This window comes from Oncorhynchus keta, chromosome 9, assembly GCF_023373465.1.
Source record: "Oncorhynchus keta strain PuntledgeMale-10-30-2019 chromosome 9, Oket_V2, whole genome shotgun sequence".
In the NCBI taxonomy this organism is placed as follows: Eukaryota; Metazoa; Chordata; class Actinopteri; order Salmoniformes; family Salmonidae; genus Oncorhynchus; species Oncorhynchus keta.
Window position 1 is genome coordinate 13,544,199 of NC_068429.1, and position 11,123 is coordinate 13,555,321.

Below are 11,123 nucleotides of genomic sequence, written 5' to 3' on the forward strand. Positions count from 1 at the left end.
CGTCTCGCTATTCACCAGATGTGTACCAAACTCACTAAAAGTGGCAGTAATAAAGCCTCAATTCAAAAACCTAAAACTTGACCCTGAAAATGTAAAAAACTATTGGCCTATATCAAATCACCCATTCCTCTCCCAAAAAAAAAAAAAATTAAAAAGCTGTTGCACAGCAACACTGCCTTCCTGAAGACAAATAATATATACGAAACGCTTCAGTCTGGTTTTAAACCCCATCAAAGCACCTTCACTAGACTGCACTCGTGAGGTGTTAAATTACATTTTAATTGCGTCAGACCAAGGCTCTGCATCTTTTCTCGTGCTCCTAGACCTTAGTGCTGCTTTTGACACCATGTTTTACACCAAGGTAAAGGTGGTTTTATATTGTAGCGACCCGCACAGACAGCTGTGTGTTATGTGTTAGGCTAGGAGGTGGTTGTGTTGTACTGACCAGTACCCGGTGTTCGCTCGGTCCGACATGTCAATCAACCTGCTATCTGCCAATCACGGGAATGCCTGGAATGTTCTGATGCCGGGCATCCTGGTGGTTGGCGGAGTGGCGTGGAGGGGGGTTGGGCAGGGGGGTGGAGCATTGGAAGTTAAGACCAGGTTCAGCCTTTGTTCTCTCTCTCTTACGTCTGGGCTTCACAAGAGAAGGTCACGATTGGCTTGTGGGTTATCTGTCATCTATTTGGCGTGTGCTACGGCCCAAACAGTAGCCTGTGTAAAGTTGGTTTAATAAACCGTCAATTCGCAAACTCAAGCCTCTGTCTGGACAATTGTTCATTTATGATCTAGTCAGGTCATTACATTGGTGTCAGAAGTAAAAACGTTGATACAAGTTAGCCAGCTAGCTAGCTGACTTATGTGGCTAGCTACCGTAGGTGAGAACGGGGATTGAAAATGCTTCGAGGGAATCCGAAAGTGAAGGTGGAAGTAGGGGACGATTATGGCCAAGGAGGTGCGTGTGAATGGACGTCGGGGGTTCTGTCTGAGGAGATCGCCAGGGCGTCGGAGCGCAGAGGCCGCTTGAGGGAGGACGTTAGAGCGATGGCGGCTGAAGCGGGCATGAGTGCTTCCTCGACGGTATTTCGCGCGGATTCTGGTGGGCGGACCGAAGTGGTGACATCGATGCGGCGTGACGAGGAATCTGGGGCTCAGGATGTAAACAAACATGGCGGCGCCCAGTTCCCGGCTGCGTCCATATCTGTTAAGACCCCGAAGTATTCCGGTAAGGCGGATTGGGAAGCTTTTCATGCTCAGTTTGAACTGTTAGCTCATTTTAGGGGGTGGTCGGATGAAGAAAGGGCACTGCAGTTGGCTTTATGCCTCACGGATGAAGCTCTGGCCTGTTTGATATTGATTAGCCCCGAGGACAGGCATGATTATGGTGCTTTAGTGGGAGCACTGAGGAGGCGCTATGGACAGTGTGTACAGCCCGGGCTACTGCGCTACGAACTGAGTAATAGACGTAGGCAGCCTGGAGAGCCTCTACGGGTGCTAGCTAATGACATTGAGAGCCTCTCTCAGCGGGCATATGCTCACATGCCCCCCTCCGTGCAGAGCGAGCTGGCACGGGACCAGTTCATACAGGCGCTCTCTCCTACGGAGCTGCGCATACAGACCCAGCTGGCTCATCCTGAGTCATTGCAGACAGCCTTGGAGATGGCTTTGGAGAGGGAGCTGGTGTGGGCTGGGGCTTCAGCTGGGGCTTTGGTGGGGGTGCAGGGAGACACACCCTCTGTGCGAGCTGGGGGGCAGAGCAGCCAGGAGAAAAGCCTGCTTGGGTGGCCGAAATGACTAAACTCATTCGTGCTGTGTCGCTACAGGCGGAACGAAACACACGCCCTGGTCCCAGGGTCTGCTGGGGTTATGGCCAGCCAGGCCATCTGCGCCGAGATTGCCCCATGTCCCCCAGAGCTCAGGGAAACGGCTCGGGGTCCGCATAGACCGGGTAGTGCGGACCCCTGGCTTTCTATCCCAACCACCATCATCTTCAGGAGGAGCCCACCGGCACAGACGGGGAAGCAAGGCTCCACTTCCCGAGAAGCAGACGAGGGCAAGCGGATGGAGCCTGTTGTTGTGGTGGGCCGGACCTGTGTTGGGGACTTTGTCATGTCCCTGTCACTGTGGAGGGGTGCCCTGCTCCGCCCTGGTGGACACTGGGTCCACAGTAACCCTGGTGAGGCCAGATATTGTGCCAGGTTGGACTCAGTGTGAGCCTACAACTGTGCAGCTCCGCACAGTCACAGGTGAGCTGGCACCCATGAAAGGGAAGGGAATAATGACTCTGACAGTAGGGGGCAGGACTGTGCGTCATCCTGTGTGGGTGGCGGCTGTGCAGGACCCTTGTATCCTGGGGTTGGACTTTCGTAGGAGCACAGGCTGCCAGTTAGACCTAAATGGGGGCACACTGAGCTTCCAGGGAGGGACGGAAGTCACCATGGCCCCCCCTAATGTCACATTCACTCAACCCAACAAACCCTTTACTCCAACAGTTAAAGCAGCAGAGACTCATGGCTGCGCCCCCTCCCCCACAGCTGTGTGTGACTTTTCCCCAGTCCCCCTGTCACCTACGGCGGTGTGTTACATTCCCCAGCTACCTCCATGACACAGCCCTCTGTGAGCCTGGGCCGCACCCCCAGCCCAGCTACCCCAGATGGGAGAGGAGAGGACACTGTCTGCAGTGAGGGAGATATGGGGGAGGAACTGTGTTGGTCTTGACCCCGAGCAGCAGGAACGGTTGTGGCAGTTGCTGTTTGAATTCAGAGACAGCTTTGCGTTGAGTGAGGAAGAGGTGGGTCAGACTCATCTGGTGCAGCATGAGATCGACACAGGTGATGCTCGACCCATCAAGATGCGTCCCCGCCGTATCCCGCTGGCACGCCAGGAGGCGGCAGACAAGGCTGTGTTGGAGATGCAGCGGGCAGACTTCATTGAGCCCTCAGACAGCCCCTGGGCAGCGCCAGTCGTCATGATTCCGAAGAAGGGGGGCAAGCTGAGGTTCTGTGCGGACTACAGGCGGCTGAATGAGGTAACCAGGAAGGACTCATACCCCATACCACGTATCGATGAGTCGCTGGACCTGGTTAGGGGGTCCTCCTGGTTCTCCTCACTAGACCTCCGCAGTGGCTACTGGCAGGTGCCCCTCTCCCCAGAGGCCAGAGCCAAAACTGCGTTCTCCACTAACAGAGGACACTGGCAGTTCAAGTTCCTGTGTTTTGGCCTGTGCAACGCTCCAGCTACTTTTGAGCGTTTGATGGACAGGGTGCTGGATGGCATCCCCCAACAGCAGTGTCTGGTATACCTCGATGACATCCTGGCCCATGGCAGCTCCTTCCAGTCAGCCCTGGGGGCGCTACGGCGTGTGCTGGAGAGGGTGGCTGCCGCAGGTCTGAAGCTCCACCCCGAGAAGTGCCACTTCATGAGGAGAGAGGTGTCCTTCTTGGACCACCGAGTGGGGAAGGAGGGGATCAGCACCATGGAGGACAAGGTAGGGGCTGTCAGAGACTGGCCCACCCCCACCGACCAGCGTCAGCTGAAGAGCTTCCTGGGCCTGGCCTCGTACTACAGGAGGTTTGTACGGGGCTTCTCAAGCGTTGCTGCTCCACTGAACCGCCTGCTGCCGAAGGACAAGGCTTTCACTTGGATAATGGAGTGTGAGGAGGCGTTCAACACCCGCAAACGTGCACTGATCGAGGCCCCGTGCTCGCCCCCCCTGACCTCACCTTGCCCTTTATCCTGGACACAGACGCGAGCAATGTGGGCATGGGTGGGGTGCTGGCCCAGGTGGGGCCAGAGGGGGAGAGAGTGGTGGCGTACTTCAGCAAAACATTTGACAAACATGAGCGCCGCTACTGTGTCACCCGGCGGGAGCTCTTGGCTGTTTTGGCTTCCGTCAAACACTTTTTTTTTTATTTTATTTTATTTCACCTTTATTTAACCAGGTAGGCTAGTTGAGAACAAGTTCTCATTTGCAACTGCGACCTGGCCAAGATAAAGCATAGCAGTGTGAACAGACAACACAGAGTTACACATGGAGTAAACAATTAGCAAGTCAATAACACAGTAGATGTTCCTGGTATCGTATAGGATCCTTTTTAAATGTAGTTTCTATACAGTGGGGAGAACAAGATTTGATACACTGCCGATTTTGCAGGTTTTCCCACTTACAAAGCATGTTTATTTATTTATTTTTTATTTATTTCACCTTTATTTAACCAGGTAGGCAAGTTGAGAACAAGTTCTCATTTACAATTGCGACCTGGCCAAGATAAAGCAAAGCAGTTCGACAGATACAACAACACAGAGTTACACATGGAGTAAAACAAACATACAGTCAATAATACAGTATAAACAAGTCTATATACAATGTGAGCAAATTAGGTGAGAAGGGAGGTAAAGGCAAAAAAGGACATGGTGGCAAAGTAAATACAATATAGCAAGTAAAACACTGGAATGGTAGTTTTGCAATGGAATAATGTGCAAAGTAGAAATAAAAATAATGGGGTGCAAAGGAGCAAAATAAATAAATAAATTAAATACAGTTGGGAAAGAGGTAGTTGTTTGGGCTAAATTATAGGTGGGCTATGTACAGATGCAGTAATCTGTAAGATGCTCTGACAGTTGGTGCTTAAAGCTAGTGAGGGAGATAAGTGTTTCCAGTTTCAGAGATTTTTGTAGTTCGTTCCAGTCATTGGCAGCAGAGAACTGGAAGGAGAGGCGGCCAAAGAAAGAATTGGTTTTGGAGGTGACTAGAGAGATATACCTGCTGGAGCGTGTGCTACAGGTGGGAGATGCTATGGTGACCAGCGAGCTGAGATAAGGGGGGACTTTACATAGCAGGGTCTTGTAGATGACATGGAGCCAGTGGGTTTGGCGACGAGTATGAAGCGAGGGCCAGCCAACGAGAGCGTACAGGTCGCAATGGTGGGTAGTATATGGGGCTTTGGTGACAAAACGGATTGCACTGTGATAGACTGCATCCAATTTGTTGAGTAGGGTATTGGAGGCTATTTTGTAAATTACATCGCCAAAGTCGAGGATTGGTAGGATGGTCAGTTTTACAAGGGTATGTTTGGCAGCATGAGTGAAGGATGCTTTGTTGTGAAATAGGAAGCCAATTCTAGATTTAACTTTGGATTGGAGATGTTTGATATGGGTCTGGAAGGAGAGTTTACAGTCTAACCAGACACCTAAGTATTTGTAGTTGTCCACGTATTCTAAGTCAGAGCCGTCCAGAGTAGTGATGTTGGACAGGCGGGTAGGTGCAGGTAGCGATCGTGTAGAGGTCTGTAATTTTTTATCATAGGTACACTTCAACTGTGAGAGATGGAATCTAAAACAAAAATCCAGAAAATCACATTGTATGATTTTTTTAGTAATTCATTTGCATTTTATTGTAGGTTGGTTCGTTCCAATGCGACGTTCATTTAACATTTGTGCAGGTGAAAGTCCGTTCTGCAGCGGTGGGCTGAAGTAGATCAGACTTTTCAGGAAATCCTCCTTTCCACCGTGTGCCTTTTCCCATCAGACCTTTGACAATTGTGACTGAACTCTCCGCTAAGCCATTTGGTTGGGGCTGGGGGTGTTGTGTTGTAATCCCCAGTCGTTAGCAAACGATCTGTGGGCCATTGTCCGAGTACAGTTCAGATGCAACCCCATGTCTTACGAAGATTTCAGGTAGGTGATTACAGCTTTGCTGGAGGTAGTTGGCAGTGTTGCTACTTCAGGGCAGTTTGAGTAGTAGTTGGTCAAAATAATGTGACTTTTGCCATTGCAGTCAAAAGGTCAACTCCAATTTTGTAGTAGGGTCTGGATGAGGCATTAGCGGCTCTGCTTGCTGTTTTGGCCTGTACAGTTGTGGCCAAAAGTTTTGAGAATTTTCACAAAGTCTGCTGCCTCAGTTTGTAAGATGGCAATATGCATATACTCTAGAATGTTATGAAGAGTGATCAGATGAAGTCCCTCTTTGCCATGCAAATGAACTGAATCCCAAAAAACATTTCCACTGCATTTCAGCCCTGCCACAAAAGGACCAGCTGACATCATGTCAGTGGCTTTCTCGTTAACACAGGTGTGAGTGTTGACGAGGACAAGGCTGGAGATCACTCTGTCATGCTGATTGAGTTCAAATAACAGACTGGAAGCTTCAAAAGGAGGGTGGTGCTTGGAATCATTGTTCTTCCTCTGTCAGCCATGGTTACCTGCAAGGAGAAACGTGCCGTCATCATTGCTTTGCACAAAAAGGGCTTCACAGGCAAGGATATTGCTGCCAGTAAGATTGCATCTAAATCAACCATTTATTGGATCGTCAAGAACTTCAAGGAGAACAGTTCAATTGTTGTGAAGAAGGATTCAGGGCGCCCAAGAAAGTCCAGCAAGCACCAGGACCGTCTGCTAAAGTTGATTCAGCTGTGGGATCGGGGCACCACCAGTACAGAGCTTGCTCAGGAATGGCAGCAGGCAGGTGTGAGTGCATCTGCACGCAGAGTGAGGCGAAGACTTTTGGAGGATGGCCTGGTGTAAAGAAGAGCAGCAAAGAAGCCACTTCTCTCCAGGAAAAACATCAGGGACAGACTGACATTCTGCAAACGGTACAGGGATTGGACTGCTGAGGACTGGGGTAAAGTCATTTTCTCTGAAGAATCCCCTTACCGATTGTTTGGGACATCTGGAAAAAACCTTGTGTGTTACCATCAGTCCTGTGTCATGCCAACAGTAAAGCATTCTGAGACCATTCATATGTGGGGTTGCTTCTCAGCCAAGGGAGTGGGCTCACTCACAATTTTGCCTAAGAACACAGCCTAAGAACACAGCCATGAATAAAGAATGGTACCAACACATCCTCCGAGAGCAACTTCTCCCAACCATCCAGGAACAGTTTGGCGACGAACAATGCCTTTTCCAGCATGATGGAGCACCTTGCTATAAGGGAAAAGTGATAACTAAGTGGCTCGGGGAACAAAACATCAATATGTTGGGTCCATGGCCAGGAAACTCCCCAGATCTTAATCCAATTGAGAACTTGTGGTCAATCCTCAAGAGGCGGGTGGACAAACAAAACCCCACAAATTCTGACAAACTCCAAGCATTGATAACACAGAGTTACACATGGAGTAAACAATTAGCAAGTCAATAACACAGTAGAAAAAAATGGGCAGTCTATATACAATGTGTGCAAAAGGCATGAGGAGGTAGGCGGATAATACAATTTTGCAGATTAACACTGGAGTGATAAATGATCAGATGGGCATGTACAGGTAGAGATATTGGTGTGCAAAAGAGCAGAAAAGTAAATAAATAAAAACAGTATAAAAACAGTATGGGAATGAGGTAGGTGAAAAAGGGTGAGCTATTTACCTATAGACTATGTACAGCTGCAGCGATCGGTTAGCTGCTCGGATAGCTGATGTTTGAAGTTGGTGAGGGAGATAAAAGTCTCCAACTTCAGCGATTTTGCAATTCGTTCCAGTCACAGGCAGCAGAGTACTGGAACGAAAGGCGGCCAAATGAGGTGTTGGCTTTAGGGATGATCAGTGAGATACACCTGCTGGAGCGCGTGCTACGGATGGGTGTTGCCATCGTGACCAGTGAACTGAGATAAGGCGGAGCTTTACCTAGCATGGACTTGTAAATGACCTGGAGCCAGTGGGTCTGGCGACGAATATGTAGTGAGGGCCAGCCGACTAGAGCATACAAGTCGCAGTGGTGGGTGGTATAAGGTGCTTTAGTGACAAAACGGATGGCACTGTGATAGACTGCATCCAGTTTGCTGAGTAGAGTGTTGGAAGCCATTTTGTAGATGACATCGAAGTCGAGGATCGGTAGGATAGTCAGTTTTACTAGGGTAAGCTTGGCAGCGTGAGTGAAGAAGGCTTTGTTGCGGAATAGAAAGCCGACTCTGGATTTGATTTTTGATTGGAGATGTTTGATGTGAGTCTGGAAGGAGAGTTTGCAGTCTAGCCAGACACCTAGGTACTTATAGATGTCCACATATTCAAGGTTGGAACCATCCAGGGTGGTGATGCTAGTCGGGCATGCGGGTGCAGGCAGCGATCGGTTGAAAAGCATGCATTTGGTTTTACTCGCGTTTAAGAGCAGTTGGAGGCCACGGAAGGAGTGCTGTATGGCATTGAAGCTCGTTTGGAGGTTTGATAGCACAGTGTCCAATGACGGGCCGAAAGTATATAGAATGGTGTCGTCTGCGTAGAGGTGGATCAGGGAATCGCCCGCAGCAAGAGCAACATCATTGATATATACAGAGAAAAGAGTCGGCCCGAGAATTGAACCCTGTGGCACCCCCATAGAGACTGCCAGAGGACCGGACAGCATGCCCTCTGATTTGATACACTGAACTCTGTCTGCAAAGTAATTGGTGAACCAGGCAAGGCAGTCATCCGAAAAACCGAGGCTGTTGAGTCTGCCGATAAGAATTTGGTGATTGACAGAGTCGAAAGCCTTGGCGAGGTCGATGAAGACGGCTGCACAGTACTGTCTTTTATCGATGGCGGTTATGATATCATTTAGTACCTTGAGAGTGGCTGAGGTGCACCCGTGACCGGCTCGGAAACCAGATTGCACAGCGGAGAAGGTACGGTGGGATTCGAGATGGTCAGTGACCTGTTTGTTGACTTGGCTTTCGAAGACCTTAGATAGGCAGGGCAGGATGGATATAGGTCTATAGCAGTTTGGGTCCAGGGTGTCTCCTCCTTTGAAGAGGGGATGACTGCGGCAGCTTTCAATCCTTGGGGATCTCAGACGATATGAAAGAGAGGTTGAACAGGCTGGTAATAGGGGTTGCGACAATGGCGGCAGATAGTTTCAGAAATAGCGGGTCCAGATTGTCAAGCCCAGCTGATTTGTACGGGTCCAGGTTTTGCAGCTCTTTCAGAACATCTGCTATCTGGATTTGGGTAAAGGAGAACCTGGAGAGGCTTGGGTGAGGAACTACGGGGGGGGCGGAGCTGTTGGCCGAGGTTGGAGTAGCCAGGCGGAAGGCATGGCCAGCCGTTGAGAAGTGCTTATTGAAGATTTCGATAATCATGGATTTATCGGTGGAGACCGTGTTTTCTAGCCTCAGTGCAGTGGGCAGCTGGGAGGAGGTGCTCTTGTTCTCCATGGACTTCACAGTGTCCCAGAACTTTTTGGAGTTGGAGCTACAGGATGCAAACTTTTGCCTGAAGAAGCTGGCCTTAGCTTTCCTGACTGACTGCGTGTATTGGTTCCTGACTTCCCTGAACAGTTGCATATCACGGGGGCTATTCGATGCTATTGCAGTCCGCCACAGGATGTTTTTGTGCTGGTCGAGGGCAGTCAGGTCTGGAGTGAACCAAGGGCTGTATCTGTTCTTGGTTCTGCATTTTTTGAACGGAGCATGCTTATCCAACGGCTAACGGCTAACTAAGACAAGCTAGCCGTTAGCAGGCCGAATTAGCAAGCAGGGAGATAGCGAGGGCTAGAGAGCTAACCTTTGGGGGACGTCGCGATGGGGTGAGTCTGTTTATTCCTCTTCTTGCGGTGACATCGACAGACCGGTCGTGGGCCCGGGTAATTGTAGCCCAGGAGTATGCTACAGGAGCTCTAGTACGCTGGGTGAGCTGGAGACACAGCGTTTCAGAAAGCTCGCGGGCCTTGGCCAGCAGATGGATCTTTGGCGATGTCGCAACGAAAAAGCCTGTTGAAACCACCTCGGACGATTATGTCGGCGGACCAGTCGTGATGGATCGGCGGGGCTCCGTGTCGGCAGTAAAGGGTCCAGGCCAATTGGCAAAAGAGGTATTGTTGGGCCTCTTCGGCTAGTCGGGAGATGGGCTTAGCTCAAGGCTAACTGTAGCTTGTTTTGGGACAGAGACGTTAGCCAGGAGTAGCCACTCGGATTGCAGCTAGCTAGTTGCGATGATCCGGTGTAAAGGTTCAGAGCTTGCGGTAGGAATCCGGAGATGTGGTAGAGAAAGAGCAGTCTGATATGCTCTGGGTTGATGTCGCGCTGGTGTCCTAGTTAGCTTTGAAGACCGCTAGCAATGGCTAACTGAGTACGAGCTAGTAGCTAGTTAGCTGGCTAGCTTCTGATGGTGGTTCCGGTTCTAAAGTAAAGTATAGAAAAAGCAGATCCGTACCACATTGGGTGATGCGGGTTGCAGGAGAGTATATTCAGCTCTAGTTTGAAAGTGAGATTAAAATATGTACGAAATATATACAGAAAAAAAACGAAGAAAACTATATTTACACTAGACAGGACGGGACAAGACAAAACACACGTCCGATTGCTACGCCATCTTGGAATATCAGTACTTCAAGTACTACCTGGGTGGTCTGCCCTTTACTGTAAGGACTGACCACTCTGCTCTCCAGTGGCTCATGTCTTTCAGAGAGCCAGAGGGGCAGGTGGCACGCTGGTTGGAGGAGCTTCAGCCGTATGACTTCACGGTGGTGCACAGGGCAGGGGCACGCCACTCCAACGCCGACGCCATGTCCCGTCGGCCCTGTACTGCAGACGGCTGCCGCCACTGTGAACGGAGAGAGGGACGGGAGAGAGAGCTGCGGGCAGAGGAGGGTGTCTGTGCCACAGTGTGTCGGGCGAGCGAGCCTGTCTGCTGTGAGCTGCAGACTGTCGACGTGGCTGAATGGCGGCAGCAGCAGGGACGGGACACAGACCTACAGCCAGTGCTACAGTGGGTAGAGGCGCAGGTGAGGCCACCATGGGAAGAGGTGACAGCGCTCTCACTCGCGACCAAAGGGTTGTGGTCGAAGTTTGAGAGATTGCGGCTGGCTGATGGCGTGCTACAGCGGGCATGGAAGGAGTCAGCTACGGGAGAGGAGAGGTGGCAGGTGGTGGTCCCAAAAGCATTGCGGGAGGCTGTGCTCCAGAGTACTCATGGGGGGGTGGGGACTGGACACTTTGGGGTCACAAAAACACTGCGCCGTCTCCGTCAGGGCTTCTACTGGGGGCAGCACAAGAGGGATGTGGAGGACTTTTGTCGCCACTGTGACAACTGCACAGCGAGAAAGGGCCCCCCAGGCCGCTCTCATGCTCAGCTCCAACAGTTCCCAGTGGGGGCTCCCATGGAGAGGGTGGGAGTGGATGTAGTTGGGCCGTTCCCCACCACTGACAGTGGAAACCGCTGGGT

At 50.7% G+C, this 11,123-nt stretch overlaps 1 protein-coding gene across 1 annotated transcript in view; it reads right to left on the minus strand.

Moving 5' to 3' along the window:
* Positions 1 to 9,651, minus strand: part of LOC118387281 (E3 ubiquitin-protein ligase MARCHF3-like) — a 441,656-nt gene extending 432,005 nt beyond the window's left edge. The window contains exon 1 of the mRNA XM_052525258.1: positions 9,465 to 9,651. The gene's annotated coding sequence lies outside the window, so the exon portion shown is untranslated. The remainder of the gene's footprint in view (positions 1 to 9,464) is intronic.
* Between the last annotated feature and the right edge of the window lie 1,472 nt (positions 9,652 to 11,123).